At 36.8% G+C, this 17,123-nt stretch overlaps 1 pseudogene; it reads left to right on the forward strand.

Moving 5' to 3' along the window:
* Positions 1–14,305: 14,305 nt before the first annotated feature.
* LOC136313528 (mitochondrial inner membrane protease subunit 1 pseudogene) lies at positions 14,306–14,804 on the forward strand (annotated as a pseudogene).
* The last annotated feature ends 2,319 nt before the right edge of the window (positions 14,805–17,123 follow it).

Consider the following 17,123-nt stretch of genomic DNA (forward strand, 5'->3'; position numbering starts at 1 on the left):
TTAGTGTAGTAACAGCAGTAAAGGCAAACGATCAGTGAAATATTCGGAGTAAAGTTGAAATGCAATAATTCTGTCTGAAATCCTCTTTAAACACAAACCGTTAGAAGAAATAAACTTTCCCTGACACTTAAAATTGCTGATGTTGACCTTGGCCTCTCCAAATATCTTAGAATGTCAGAGCTGGACACTCTGGACTAATCCTATGGAAACAGGATTTAATAGCTTCATCCACAGTCACAGTTAGGGCCTACTCTGGTCAGCAAAAGGAAGAAAAATATCAGCTGCAGTTCCTTAATTATATTTGGCCCAAGAGTTAATTTAAATTTGTTTAGTTTATTATGCAAAGGGAAAAAAACATTATCTAAAAATCCCAGCTTTTCATAAAGCCAGGGATCATAGAAGTCAAACTAGAGACTCCGCCATTTCCATCAATAATAGAGATTCTATAATTAGAGATTAGCCAGCTGCAATCATTTCTGATGCTGACAGCTGGATCAGGCTGATTTCATCTCTGCTGTGTCAAGCTAGAATGTCCCATTTTTTCTTTTTAAAAGAAATCAGCAAAACAGTGTGACTCAGAAAAGCAAAGAATTTTCTTTCTTTTATCCAAATCTGTAACAAAGGAATTTTTTTGTACTTACACATTTTTTTTTTCTAGCTTCACACATCTCTCAGCTAAAACACTTTTTATTGCCATATAGCTGATGGGTGAGATGCCTAAAAAAATCTTTTCACCTAGATTTCCAATTGATGGCATTAAGAATGGTTGCTCTGGCCCTGGTTGGTTGGCTCAGCGGTAGAGCATTGGCCCAGTGTGTAGAAGTCCTGGGTTTGATTCCCAGCCAGGGCACACAGGAGAAGCACCCATCTGCTTCTCCACCATTCCCTCTCTCCTTTCTCTCTCTCTCCCTCCTGCAGCCAAGGCTCCACTGGAGCAAAGTGGCCCAGGCTCTGAGGCCTCAGCCTCAGGCACTAGAATGGCTCCAGTTGCAATGGAGCAATGCCCCAGATGGGCAGAGTATCGCCGCCTAGTGGGCATGCTGGGTGGACCTCGGTAGGGTGCATGCAGGAGTCTGTCTCTCTGCCTCCCTGCTTCTCGCTTCAGAAAAATACAAAAAAAACACAAAACAAAACAAAACAAAACAACCAACAAACAAACCCATTTGGTTTATTTCCTCAGCTGCAGACAATTGAGAAATCTTGAGATTAATCATGGTAAGAGCAGTGATGATGAGAACAATTATACTTTCATTATTAATGAAAAAGTGAGCCTTCTGGGCCAGAAGCTCCTTCCTCCTAATTCTAACTTAGTGGGAATTCCCACTCAGTCTACTCTCTGTTTCTTAGAATCTTTCTTCCATTAACAGCTGGATCTGCTAATGCTGTTTTAGCCACTGTTCCCAACATTTTCTGTCTTGTGAGATGTGAGGTGGACTCTAGCAATAAAGTATTACTCGATGTTGTTTGCTTCCAAGATGGTATCAAAATGCCAAAGAGCTTCCACAATTTAGCAATTTCCCTATTTCATATTTGTTAGAATCAGAGCCAACACCAATCTAAAAATATCCAAGTATATTCACAAGAAATACAGGTTGGGCAAAAGTAGGTTTATAGTTGTTTGTATGGAAAAAATACAGTAATTAATAAATAACAATATAAGAATAAACTATTTCATGTACTCACAACTGTAAATCTATTTTAACCTACCCTTTATTATTCCCTTCCTTACTAAACATCAATAAAATATTCTCCATTGCCCACATCCATAAACTAAGCAGACTAAAGAAATAAACCTTGATCCCATAACACAGATATTCCAGTAAAGAGAATTAGTTTAACCCAGATTATTTAAACAGCTGACAAAAGAAATATGTAACCTTTGAGAACACAGGTTCTATTGGTTGGCCTACTATTTTTAAAGACTCACACAAGAGCAAATGTTCTAATTATCTAGTCAATATGGCTTTGTGTTCCCCCTTTCACAAATAAAATATCTCATGTTTGCTGCTAAGACTTCATCCATAAACTGATCAGATGATATGAATTGAATATTAGAGTTAGAGAAATGTCCCCTATCATATAGGTCAGTGCTTCCCAAACTCTGTTAAGTTCTGGAGTTCCATTTGTTAATTTTTTTCCATAAAGATCATATTTTGCAAGGTTTTGTCAATCCAACAAAGTTACTTTAATTAAATAACTAATGTTTTCCATGTTTATTAATCAAAGACACATTTATTGCCACTCAAGGCAGGAGATGGGGTAAGCTCTGTTTAAATGACTTGGATTAAGAATGAGAGCGAGTTCAGTGAGTTGCTGGACAGACAAAAACAGATTCACCACAAATCCCAGACTTCTCTTTTTTCCTACGAAAATCCCTTTCTATCTGCTCTGCTTTAGGCTTACCTATTATTCCCTCTTTCTTCTCCAAGAATGCCTTATCATTGTTCCCTCAGTAAAATGTTTGTACTATGGACACAAGATTGAGCTTACTCATTAGTTTCCCACACCAAACTGTGTGCTTTTTTTTTCTTTTAGCAAGAGAGAGAGAGACAGACAGACAGACAGAGAGACAGGAAGGGAGAGAAATGAGAAGCATCAACTTATAGTTATTCATTTTTTTTGCTTTCTCTGATGTGCATTGACCAGGGGGTTCCAGCTGAGCCAGTGATCCCTCACTCAAGCCAGTGACCTTGGGCTCATGTCTATGATCCCATGCTCAAGCCTGTGACCCTGCGTTCAAGCTGAGTGAGTCAGCACTCAAGCCAGCGACCCCGTGCTCAAAGTGGTGAGCCTGCGCTTAAGCTAGATCGGTGTTTCCCAACGTGGGGCCCACACCCCACAGGGGGGCAATTTGATAGTTAAGGGGGGCAATTTGAAAATGGACTCGACACAACTTTAACTCTTTCGCCCAAACCATTTAAATGCAATGCTAGATATCGGTGCCAAATTTAACAAAAAATGCAATTCTTAAACAATTGCGGTAAATAATTATTAAGTATAATTTCGTTTGACGAGACCAAAATATCACTGGGTGATTGGCGTCATCAAGTTAACTTCATCCTGCGTTCACCGCAGAGCATGCCATCTGCCGCGGGGAACCCCGGATGTTTTAAAAACTCGCTAAACAATGCAGTTATTCTCACCTAATTGGCCCATCGCACTTCTGTAGTATTTCACATCATTCAGTTGGTGTTAATTTGAAATAAGTGTCAGTCAAAATTGTTGTAAAAGCTCATTGATTTAATAAATATACATATATATATTGTATAGATATAATTGGTAAGTATTTGATTTTATTTTTATCAATTTTAAACTCTTTCTTAAGTACTATTAAGTACTTCTTGCATCAGGGCTAGAAAGCAATAATATTTTATAAATATTATTGGGGATATAATAGTGCATGCACAACAATTTTAATTTTAGAAGCATAACTTTCCAGAAAATTTTGTCAAGTGGAAAAAATATAGATACCTTTTGATTTGTGGTGGTAGTGTAGTAAATGTGTTATATACATTTAAATAAATATAAATTTTTAGAATACGTTTACTCTATGTCACATTGAATATATTTTAACACATATTTTAATATTAGTTTTTAATTGATCTTATTTTTATTATAGCCTATAGTAAAATGAGTGGTGCAAGCAAGAAAAAAACTCATCAATATTCGGAGGAATATTTAAAATTTGGGTTCATACCCGCTGTTCACGATGAGAGGATTCCTTCTTGTCTTTTATGCCAGCAATGCTTGACCAACAAATCAATGAAATGAGGTAATCTTGAGGCGCATTTGAAGGTGAAACATAGTGTTCATATTAATTCAGATTTGAGTTACTTTAAAACTTTAAAGAAAAATTTTGAAAAAAGAACATTAAAGTCTCTATTTACTACTCATACTTCAACTAATAATCGTGTTCTTGAGGCTAGTTATCAAATTCCTTTATTCATCGCTAAAACTGGAGAAAATCACACTATAGGAGAGAATTTAATAAAACCATCAATATCAGCATTTCTTAAAATGGTTCTTGAAAAAGATGACAAAGATGTAAAAGCTATGCCACTCAGTAACAATTCTGTTAGCAGAAGAAATGAGTGAGGATATTGAAAAACAACTTATTGAATAGCTGAAAACAAGAAAATTCTCCTTGCAAATGGATGAATCAACTTTGAGAGACAGTGAGGCAGTATTGATAACTTACGTAAGATATATTGATAAAGGACATTTTGCTGAAGAAATGTTGTTCTGTAAAAGATTAGAAAGCACCACTACCTCCAAAGATATATATATATATATATAATAAGCTAAAAAACTACTTAGATGTCAATGATATACCAATGAAAAATATAACATCTTGTGCTGCAGATGGTGCTCCCAATATGATGGGCAAGAAAAATGGCTGCTTAAAATTGATGAAAGATACGAATCCAGAAATGATTCTTGTGCATTGTGTTATTCATAGGGAAAACTTGGTAGCTAAAAATATCTCACCTGTTCTGAATGAAGTATTACATACAGTAATAAAGTGTGTTAATGCTATTAAAGCTAGTGCCAAATGTGAGCGTCTTTTCAAGCTATTTTGTGAAGAACAAAATGAAGACCATGTGAGACTTTTACTTCATACTGAAGTAAGATGGCTATCTAAAGGAAACTGTTTGAAAAGATTTATGGAACTGTTTGATACTCTTAGTGATTTTTTAAGCCACAAACCTGAAATGAAGTATCTGTTAACAATAGATGGTAAAGCATTTGTGAGTTATTTAGCCGATATCTTTGAAAAACTAAATACATTAAATAAGCAACTTCAAGGAACAAATAAATCTCTTGTCGATGCAAAAGCAAAGATATTTGGTTTCATTACCAATATTGAGTTATGTCAGAAAAATATTAACAACAAAAACTTTAAACAGTTTCATTGGCTCCAAAAATGTGAAGTAACTGATACCGCTTTACTTGTTATTGTCAATCATTTGAATATTCTATCGGCTGATTTAAAAGAAAGCTTTTCTGATTTAAAACAAATTGATTTCCCAACATGGATGATGCAGCCAATGTTAGTGGATTTGTCTGATAAATCAACTATGCAGTATCAAGAAGAACTCGCAGAATTGCAAAATGATGAGTCAGTTAAAGCTTTACTTAATATCAAAGGAGCGATGGCATGGCTTTGTGAGGAAACAGAAATCAAATACCCAAATTCAACCAAATGTGCAAGAAAACTATTGCTACCATTTCCATCTTCATTTTTAGATGAATGTGGATTTAGTGCTGTAAATGATTTACTGGTAAAAAGAAATCGGCTGGACATAACACAACGTGGAGACTTGAGACTAAAGCTAACCAAATTGGAACCTAATATAAAATCTCTGTGAAGCAAGCATCAAGCATCAAGCACAAGGATCGCAATAAATTATAATAATGAATTAATATAGAAATATCTGTATTAAAATTATTTGGAATTTAAATTTCTGTTTTTCATTATATGTTTTGAAATTTTACTTACTGTGTTTTGTTAACAATTTCATAGTGATTTCTTCCTAGAACTTATCATTTATGTTTATTAAGTGAACAAATCAATTTTTTAATGTTAAAAATTATGTATGTTACATAGGGGGGAACATAAAAATTTTAGATAGGTTAAGGTGGGAGATGGCACAAAAAAGGTTGGGAAACACTGAGCTAGATGAACCTGCACTCAAACCAGATGAGCCTGCACTCAAACTGGTGAGCTTGGGGTTTTGAACCTGGGTCCTCAGTGTCCCAGGTTGACACGCTATCCACTGTACTACCAACTGGTCAGGCCAGACTGTGTGCTTTTTAAGATCAATTTATTTGCATTACTTACATCTTATCCCTAGAGTTTTGTACAGTACCTGACACACAGTATGGTACTCCTAATATTTTATTTACTAAAAAAACTAGTAAATAAATGAATGAGTAAATGTATACTATGTAAATCCACTGCTGTTGCTTACAAAGAGAAATACTCCACGAGTCTGAACCAGGGTTGAAAGTGGGTAAGATCTAACAGGTGAGCTAAGAACCGCAACAGTCGAACACTGTTCCCTAATGGAACAGAGAACTGGACTTGAGGCTTTTGTAGCTAAAAATGTATTGATATTGGTTTTTAGATGCTCCTCTCACAATTTCCTTTTACTTCTTAACCAACAATGATACATTTTGCTTTTTATGTCCATTATTTCATTTGATCCACATGCCGACACTGTAAAGTAGTTGTTATTGATACTGTTTTATAGGTCTAGAAATAAAGGTTCCTTTGCCCAAACTCATTAAGTTAATAGACACAAGAAGTTTAACCTTGTATCAGCCTTTTCCATGGACCATAATATAGACTTCATGCACTAACTACTTCAAATTATTGCTACCTAATCATATAACTGAGCAAAGCAAGACACAGTGCAGGAGATGGTCCACAGAAAACGACAAAGTAACTCATATCTCAAGATGTGAAATGGTACCATAAGGACTGGTCGCTAGAGCATGACTTCCATAAACAAAATGCATACATATTATAAATCTGATTATGTGGGGGAAAATACAAATACACACACTTAACTAAATGTAAAACAAAAGGTTAAGCACAATACAGTTATAAATCATTTTAACACTGACTTTATTCTTCAGAATTTTGTCTTCCATATTTTGCAATAAATGTGTTATCTATATAATCAGAACTTGTTATTTGAGTAAAAATAAGATATAAATTTGAATAAATGGTCTGTTCTATCGAGCAGCTTATAAATAAACTCAATATCTAAAAAGTTAGCACAGAAGCTTGCCTGCTTATCTTAGAGACCTAAACAGATTTTAAAAAACCACAAGACAGAGAAATTCAAAGTATGAATCCAAATAAATTTAAAATAGAAGCAGAAGACAACCAATAACCAAATAGACCCATAGGTGAGCCAAATCCAATGATTCGTAGATAAACAGTCAAATCCTTAGCTGATCCTGGTTTATACCTGTACAAAGGACCCAGAATTCCAGGGTTAAAGCTAGATGTCAAATAAAAGATCTCCATCATCCCAGGCCAATAAAATCACTGACCCATCTTGCAGTTGTTAATGTCTTTTTACTCACAACCTTGCTTCTGTCAAGGTACAGATTTCTCCAAGCAGCAATATTCAGAGCTCTAGTGTAGCCTGGAAAAGTTAAACAAGTTAGTTTGAAATTCCTGTTGAAAGCGAGAATGGGATTATTAAATCACATTTATGATTTATAAATTATGGCTCCTAATTTATAAGGCACATTACACATACATTAGCTTACAACCACAATGTGAGTTACATAGCATGCATATTATCATTACGTACTTTATGAATGTACTTTTTGCAAGTACTCACAGCTTTTCCTTCTTTTTTGTTTTTGTGACAGAGACAAATAGGGACAGACAGGCAGGAAGGGAGAGAGATGAGAAGCATCAGTTCTTAGTTGCAGCACCTAAGTTGTTCATTGATTGCTTTCTCATTGTGCCTTGACTGGGGCGCTACAGCAGATCAAATGACACCTTGCTCAATCCAGCAACCTTGGGCTCAAGCTGGTGACCCTTGCTAAAACCAGATGAGCTCACGCTCAAGCTGGCGACTTCGGGGTTTCAAACCTAGGTCTGCCGTGTCCCAGTCCAATGCTCTATCCCAGGGGACCCCAAACTACAGCCAGCGGGCCGCATGCGGTCCCCTGAGGCCATTTATCTGGCCCCACTGCACTTCCGGAAGGGGCACCTCTTTCATTGGTGGTCAGTGAGAGGAGTATAGTTCCCTTTGAAATATTGGTCAGTTTGTTGATTTAAATTTACTTGTTCTTTATTTTAAATATTGTATTTGTTCTCGTTTTGTTTTTTACTTTAAAATAAGATATGTGCAGTGTGCATAGGGATTTGTTCATAGTTTTTTTTTTATAGTCCGGCCCTCCAATGGTCTGAGGAACAGTGAACTGGCCCCCTGTGTAAAAAGTTTGGGGACCCCTGCTCTATCAACTGTGCCACCGCCTGGTCAAGCTCACAGCTTTTCTAAGTAGCAGAGCCTGACTCAGACTCTCAGGATTTGAGTCCAGTTCTATGTTCCTTTCACTAGAGCATGATGTTAACCGTCAAAAAACAGTCCTAAAACCTCCAACTAGAAATAGATTTCTCTTGTTCATCATTAGAAAGAGGATACTATGTTATATACAACTTCCCTAAGATTCTTAAGATGATTCTAACAGCATTGTAGGGTTGCTTCTACTACCATGCATTGATACAGGAGGTGGATACTATGCTGAAGCATAATTTTGTGAAAGTAGTTTTATGGGAAGATGAATGGACTGCATATCTATCGGGTAATTTGCTTGTTCTATCAAATGTTTGATTCTTGACTTGCATTAAGCTTGGAAATCATGCTCTCTATATTAGGCCGGACTTAAAGTTGAAAGTGGCATAGACCAAATTTGTCTACCTGAAGCTAAAAGGAATAAATAGCTTCACCATGGAATTATCAGAAGAAAAGTACAGTTGGCCCTCAGAAACAACTAGAACCAAGAATCAGTGCTCCCTTCCTCTCTCATCTCTGCTTCTTAGTATATTAACTTCATTCTCTCAGACCGGCTTCTTTTCCTCATCCTAATCCTGACCGCTGACAACTACTGAATCCTTAAGATCCCACCCTGGGACCTCACTTAACTCTAATTACTTCCTAAGAGGCTTCAACTCTAAATACAGTCACACTGGATATTAGGGTTTCAACAAAAATTTGGGGTATGGGGACACAAGCATTCAGTCCATAACAAGGTGGATCGATAATTTTCTAATAAAGAAAGTTGCTGCTTCCAGTGTAAGAGAACAAGTTTGAACAAAGCAATAGATGTCACAGTGCTTGCTGTCCAGACCTAAACTGCAGTTCCTGTAGTTAAATGTGGAAATGTATATTTTAACAACCTAACAAAATGGAGTGGGGCTAATTTTTCTCTATAAAAAAATGTAGAGACTGACAAACATATATCACTCAGCTTCCAAGCATGAAAAGGGTCTTTACAATGGCCAAGCAGCACCTCAAAAGGTTGCATTGCTTCTTCTTTTTTAAGTGAGAGGAGGAGAGATAGGGAGAAAGACTCCCACATACGGCCTGATGGGGATCTACCCAGCAACCCCCATCGGGGGCCAATGCTGGAATCAACCAAGCTATCTTCCACACCCAGCTGACATTTGAACCAATTGAGCCACTGGCTGCAGGAGGGGAAGAGAGAGAAAAGGGGGAAAGGGAGGGGAAGAGAAGCAAATGGTCACTTCTCACGTGTGCCCTGACCGGGGATTGAATCTGGGACTTATGCACACTGGGCCAGCACTCTATTGAGCCAACAGCCAGGGTCTGTATTGCTTCTTATATATACGAAAGAATGTAGTTAAGCCACCAAGTTCTACGCTACAAATAGTGTTGGCCTGGAAAACATTTAAAGCATCAGAGACCCACCTATGCAAATAAAAATACAACTTTTGGGAAAGCCAGAGAACATTTAAATTGTACATTCTGACATATCCTCCAAAATATACCAATTGCAAATATAACATAACAGATGAGTTAAAATGTGCCATATAGAAGTGTTGGCTAGAACACAACTGAATGTTAGAGTATATCTCATCCTCCCAAAATTATATGTTCAGTATTAAAATATCTGATCTGAACCCTTCTTTTTCCCTGGCTGTAATTACAGAGCCAAGTTGATTATTTATTAGTTACACACCTGGTTCATGATGACAAAATCATTATATATGCATATCAAAGAATGTTTATCTTTCTACACTCGATGGAGGAGAGGTATGTCTCTATTTCAGGCAAAAGTAGTTTCAGGACTAAGTAAAGCTTTGAATTAAAGAAATAATGGACAGAGTACACTCTTGAAATGGAAATTGCTATGTGATTAATCAAAATACTGATTAACCCTGACACTTGCTGTCACATTAAGTCTACATGTATCAAAAACAAAGGATTTATTTTAAGCTAATCAACTGAGCCCATAACTGTTATCTGTGCATAGATTCAAAGGCAGGAGAAAAGTGGATAAAAGCACTAAAGCTGCTTCAGTTAGCCCTAAAAGAGCTCTCATCCAGGTGATGATGAGTAAAATAGCATTTATTTGCTTCTTGATTAGAATCCTGGCTCCTAGAGCCCAAACTTGCAACCAAGAAAGAAAGATAGGCCCTGGCTGGTTGGCTGAGCGGTAGAGCATCGGCCCAGCGTGAGGATGTCCTGGGTTCAATTCCTGGTCAGGGCACACAGGAGAAGCGCCCATCTGCTTCTTCACCCTTCCCCCTTCTCCTTTCTCTCTGTCTCTCTCTTCCACTCCCACAGCCAAGGCTCCATTGGAGAAAACTTGGCCCGAATGCTAAGGATGGCTCCATGGCCTACGCCTCAGGAGCTAGAATGGCTCCAGCTGCAATGGAACAACGCCCCAGATGGGCAGAGCATTGCCCCCTAGTGGGCATGCTGGGTGAATCCTGGTCAGGTGCATGCAGGAGTCTGTCTGACTGCTTCCCCACTCCTAATTTCAGAAAAATTAAAAAAAAAGTATGTTAGACAAATTGTGTAATAGGTAATAAATCTTCCATTTTTGCAGTGTAAAGGATATCCTTTCAAAAAATAAAATACATTATTATATTACAGCTAGAATAATATATTGTGTTTTTATAAAGAAAAGGTATGAATAGTTGGCCCCTCATGTTGACTCTTGGGTGTGATTAATGAATCATCCAATTTTGCACATGTATTTTAATATTAAACAATATAAGCTACTAAAACCTTTCCCCTCAATTCCTCACAGTGCGCCTGTGGTGAAAAAAGAAGCACTTCTATCTTGCGTGTGTCTGCGATTTACAGCACAGCTTCCTCCAAGTAAGTTTTCATAACAGTCTCACTGGTTCTTCATCTTTTCTATCCTTTGCTATCCTCTGTCTATCTAGATAAAGAATCCAAAGGTCATAACCAATTCTTGAGTATTTTCTTTGAATATTTGCATATTGGTGGTTGGTCTTGCTGTGTCTTCCCCCCTTTTTAATCTGGTTCTAGCACCTCTTAGTATCCCAGTATAAGTTTCCAAGTTAGCATTCTGCCACAAGGACATTAATACAATTGCCTATATGGGCACTGACTCTCCTGGATATCCTTGGTTAAATCAGAATATCAAACAGATAATCCACACATGATTATTGGGAACTTACTCAATATTGTTTTTTATTTCATTGAAATAAATACAAAGATTTTAAAAATTCTCATACAAAATGTGTGAACTGTCTAGAATATGTGTCTAGACATAGTTTGAGAAACACTGAAATAGACCATGTTCTGGGTCTATTAAAATGAGACATTGCCAATTTATTGCTAAAAGAGAATTAATTGGAAAGACATCTCCCCAATGTATTTTATTTGGAGTTTAAGATTTTCTTTTTTTTTTTTAATTTTTATTTATTTATTCATTTTTAGAGAGAAGAGAGAGAGAGGGAGAGAGAGAGACAGAGAGGGAGAGAGAGGAGAGAGAGACAGAGAGAGAAGGGGGGGAGGAGCAGGAAGCATCAACTCCCATATGTGCCTTGACCAGGCAAGCCCAGGGTTTCAAACTGGCAACCTCAGCATTTCCAGGTCGACGCTTTATCCACTGCGCTACCACAGGTCAGGCAAGATTTTCTGTTTGTCTGCTTGTTTGGTTAACTAGTCAGTGAAAGAGCTGATTAGCAGAGAAAGGCTCTCCTAAATCCTGGGTGAGAGTCTTCCAGGGTTCTTTGGGGTTAGAGGTATCCTGAAATTATGGATTACCCATATATGCTTTGAGACATACTTCAGATGCTTGGAAACTCTGCAACTACCCTAAAAATTGGATGTATTAAAGAAGAAGTAAAGATATCACTTTTTGCAGATGATATGATCCTATACATCGAAAACCCTAAAGAATCCACAAAAAGATTACTAGAAACAATAAGCCAATACAGTAAGGTCGCAGGATACAAAATTAACATACAGAAGTCAATAGCCTTTCTATATGCCAACAATGAAACAATTCAGAACGAACTCAAAAGAATAATCCCCTTCACGATTGCAACAAAAAAAATAAAATACTTAGGAATAAACATAACAAAGAATGTAAAGGACTTATATAATGAAAACTATAAACCATTGTTAAGGGAAATCGAGAAAGATATAATGAGATGGAAGAATATACCTTGTTCTTGGCTAGGACGAATAAATATAATCAAGATGGCTATATTACCCAAAGCAATATACAATTTTTTTCCTTTTTTTTTTTCAGTATTATTATTATTTTTTTTTAGTTTTGTTTTATAATAATTTTATTTTTTTAATGGGGTGACATCAATAAATCAGGATACATATATTCAAAGATAACAAGTCCAGGTTATCTTGTCGTTCAATTATGTTGCATACCCACCACCCAAAGTCAGATTGTCCTCTGTCACCTTCTATCTTGTTTTCTTTGTGCCCCTCCCCACCCCCTTTCCCTCTCCCATTCCCCCCTCCCCCCCGTAACCACCACACTCTTATCAATGTCTCTTAGTTTCACTATTATGTCCCACCTACGTATGGAATAATACAGTTCCTGGTTTTTTCTGATTTACTTATTTCACTTCGTATCATGTTATCAAGATACAATATACAAATTTAATGCAATTCCCATCAAACTTCCAATGACATTTTTTAAAGAAATAGAGCAAAAAATCATCAGATTTATATGGAACTATAAAAAACCCCAAATAGCCAAAGCAATCCTAAAGAAAAAGAATGAAGCTGGGGGCATTACAATACCTGACTTCAAACTATATTATAGGGCCACGACAATCAAAACAGCATGGTATTGGCAAAAAAATAGACACTCAGACCAATGGAACAGAATAGAAAGTCCAGAAATAAAACCACATATATATAGTCAAATAATTTTTGATAAAGGGGCTAACAACACACAATGGAAAAAAGAAAGCCTCTTCAATAAATGGTGCTGGGAAAACTGGAAAGCCACATGCAAAAGAATGAAACTGGACTACAGTTTGTCCCCCTCTACAAAAATTAACTCAAAACGGATCAAAGATCTAAACATAAGACCTGAAACAATAAAGTACATAGAAGAAGACATAGGAACTCAACTCATGGACCTGGGTTTTAAAGAGCATTTTATGAATTTGACTCCAATGGCAAGAGAAGTGAAGGCAAAAATTAATGAATGGGACTATATCAGACTAAGAAGTTTTTGCTCAGCAAGAGAAACTGATAACAAAATAAACAGAAAGCCAACTAAATGGGAAATGATATTTTCAAACAACAGCTCAGATAAGGGCCTAATATCCAAAATATACAAAGAACTCATAAAACTCAACAACAAACAAACAAACAATCCAACAAAAAAATGGGAAGAGGATATGAACAGACACTTCTCCCAGGAAGAAATACAAATGGCCAACAGATATATGAAAAGATGCTCATCTTCTTTAGCTATTAGAGAAATGCAAATCAAAACTGCAATGAGATACCACCTCACACCTGTTCGATTAGCTATTATTAGCAAGACAGGTAATAGCAAATGTTGGAGAGGCTGTGGAGAAAAAGGAACCCTCATACACTGTTGGTGGGAATGTAAAGTAGTACAACCATTATGGAAGAAAGTATGGTGGTTCCTCAAAAAACTGAAAATAGAACTACCTTATGACCCAGCAATCCCTCTCCAGCGCATATACCCCCAAAACTCAGAAACATTGATACGTAAAGACACATGCAGCCCCATGTTTATTGCAGCATTGTTCACAGTGGCCAGGACATGGAAACAACCAAAAAGCCCGTCAATAGATGACTGGATAAAGAAGATGTGGCACATATAAACTATGGAATACTACTCAGCCATAAGAAATGATGACATCAGAACATTTACAGCAAAATGGTGGGATCTTGATAACATTATACGAAGCGAAATAAGTAAATCAGAAAAAACCAGGAACTGCATTATTCCATACGTAGGTGGGACATAAAAGTGAAACTAAGAGACATTGATAAGAGTGTGGTGGTTACGGGGGGGAGGGGGGAATGGGAGAGGGAAAGGGGGAGGGGAAGGGGCACAAAGAAAACAAGATAGAAGGTGACAGAGGACAATCTGACTTTGGGTGATGGGTATGCAACATAATTGAACGACAAGATAACCTGGACTTGTTATCTTTGAATATATGTATCCTGATTTATGGATGTCACCCCATTAAAAAAATAAAATTATTATAAAAAAAATTGGATATATTACAGAACAGACCTATGGCCAATGATGACAGAGTCTTCATAGAACTATGCTTTGTGGAGTTCTGGGAAAACCTTTCGACTGTTTTGGCTATACTATTCAGTATGGCTATATAAATGTGCTTTTGAATACGTAGGTGGTGGTGTTGGACCATCAGTGGAGCCGACAATTCAAAATTTTGATATTATCTTTGCAGAAAATCGTAGTTGACATTTTTATGGTATCCAAACAGGTGACACTGTGATTGCAAAAAGCCCAAGTAATCTAAAATAAAATATTTATAAAAGAGTAATTGGTTTGGAAGGAGACAAAATGCTTACCATCAGTCCATCAGATTTCTTTAAAAGCTATAGTTATGTGCTAGTGGTCATGTTTAGTTAGAAGGTGACAAATCTACAGAATTCTACAGATTCCAGGTACTATGGACCTATTCCATATGGACTAATAAGAGGATGTATCTTCTTTAAGATTTGACTTTGAGTAATTTTGGATTTCTATGTGATAGCCCTAATGGTAACAGATTTTCTGATGATTAGCAAGCATTTATTGTTTTGATTACTGTCTTCTGTACAACTGAATTAATTATTATTATTATTATTATTATTTTGCGAGAGAGACAGAGAGAGAGGGACAGATAGGGTCAGACAGACAGGAAGGGAGAGAGGCAAGAAGCATCAACTCTTTGTTGCGGCTCCTCAGCTATTCGTTGACTGCTTTCTCACATATGCCCCGATGGGGAAGGGGGGCTACAGCAGACCAAGTGACCCCTTGCTCAAGCCAGCAACCTTGGGCTCAAGCTGGTGAGCCTTGCTCAAACCAAATATGAGACTGCACTCAAGCCGGTTACCTTGGGGTTTCGAACCTGAGTCCTCTGCGTCCCAGTCCGATGCTCCATCCACTGTGCCACTGCCTGGTCAGGATATATTTATTATTGCTACTGAAACCGTGTGCTTACCAATAAACCATTTATTATTCAAACAAAAGAAAAAGCTGCTTAGCAAGCAGTTTCAGATTCTCAAAGTTTGGAGTGCTAAGTTTGATTTGTGAAACTGAAAAACTAAACACCTTCTCCCAAGTAAGCCATCCAGATCTTAGCTTGGCATATCCAGGACCTGCTCCTCACAGCCGACTATGCTATCTAAACATGGTTCTTTCTACAGCTATTTGAAAACTGTATTTTTAAGGTGATAAGAAATGTATAATAATATTTAAATTTGATTTAAAGAAAGAGATTGGTCTTTCCAGGTCTATTAGCCATGGTTATTTTAAAAACAGACACTTGCATGATTACCACATTTACTGTGATACAATATAGACCTATTTTAAACTTAAAGAGAACACTAATAGAGAGAGTAGGAATAAACTTTCCATTGAGGTATCAGATGCAGAGTTTCAAACAGGCTTCAGATAAAAATAGATCACAATAAAATTTTAAAGCTTTGGTTCATCACATTTCTCTTGCTCCGGGTCTAAGGATAAATAATGGACTCTGGAACAGTTGGACTACACATTAAAATGTTGCGTTTATTTTTTTTCTGGGAAATAAGAAATTATACTGAGGATGCTGATAGTGGAGAGGGGAATTTGACACAATAGATGTTGCTGACATGAAAATTAGACGTGCAGGTCGCTGCAGTTCCACAAGCCCAGAGACATTATTCACATTATGACTTGTGTAAGTGACACACCCTGAAAGTTCTGCAGTGTGGTGGCTTTGGGAAGGAAATGCTCTGGAATTTTTTCCTCAGCTACCATGTACACGACCATCATTAGTTTATACGTATATTTTAAGAAAATTTTAATTTAATGTAATTCATTTGATTCTAAAAGAATGTTCCTACATTGGGTCTTTGGTTCTTAAGGTTTCTTATAGAGAGAAAAATAATGTTCTGGTCTGGTATTGTCCTTAATAAGAAGATCAACCATTAGTAAAAGAATATATTTCCTGTGGAAAAATATATATATATTTCAAAGTGAAGAAAAAACTATTGATGGCCCTGGCCAGTTTGCTCAGTGGTAGAGCATCAGCCCAGCATGTGGATGTCCCGGGTTTGATTCCCAGTTAGGGCACACAGGAGAAGCGACCACCTGCTTCTCTACCCTTCCCTCTCCTTCTTCCTTTCTATCTCTCTATCTCTCTTCCCCTCCCACAACCATGGCTCGACTGGTTTGAGAGCATCAGCTGTGGGTGCTGAGGATGGCTCTGTGCAGCCTCTGCCTCAGGTGCTAAAAATAGCTCAGATGTGAACATGGCCCCAGATGGGCAAAGCATCAGATCCAGACAAGGGTTACAAGGTGAATCTCAGTCAGGCCACACTTGGGAGTTTGTCTCATTATCTCCCCTCCTCTCACTTGGAAACAAAAAAAGAACTATTGACAAAATTAATTGCTGTGTGTTTATTATGCCTTTTATTTCCATAAACTCATTTTGTGCTTAATAATAATTTGCTGCTTTGTTTCTATAAGCTATGAAATTTCTGATTCTTAATTAATTATTTTAATCAATATATATGCAATTTATTTGATATTTTTAATTGGCCATGAAAAAAGAAAGAAAAGTTTCCATTGAGAAGCTATTATAGTTTATACATTACACTATTCATTGTTACATACATTTTTCTCATTTAATTCTCATTGCAAACTTATAGAATTTCCAATTTTATACTCATTTTTACAGATGAGAAAAGAGAGTATGAGAACAAGGATAAAAGCAAATAAGCAAGAAGAAAGAGAAAAAGTAGAATTATTTACATATCTTATTGTATCCAGAAGATCATGTTAAATTTTAAAAAAATTGCCCACATTTTCATAAATGATAAATTTCACATTAATGATGGCATAATTGAAACAAATAA

The sequence above is a fragment of the Saccopteryx bilineata genome, chromosome 9, assembly GCF_036850765.1.
Source record: "Saccopteryx bilineata isolate mSacBil1 chromosome 9, mSacBil1_pri_phased_curated, whole genome shotgun sequence".
Classification (NCBI taxonomy): domain Eukaryota; kingdom Metazoa; phylum Chordata; class Mammalia; order Chiroptera; family Emballonuridae; genus Saccopteryx; species Saccopteryx bilineata.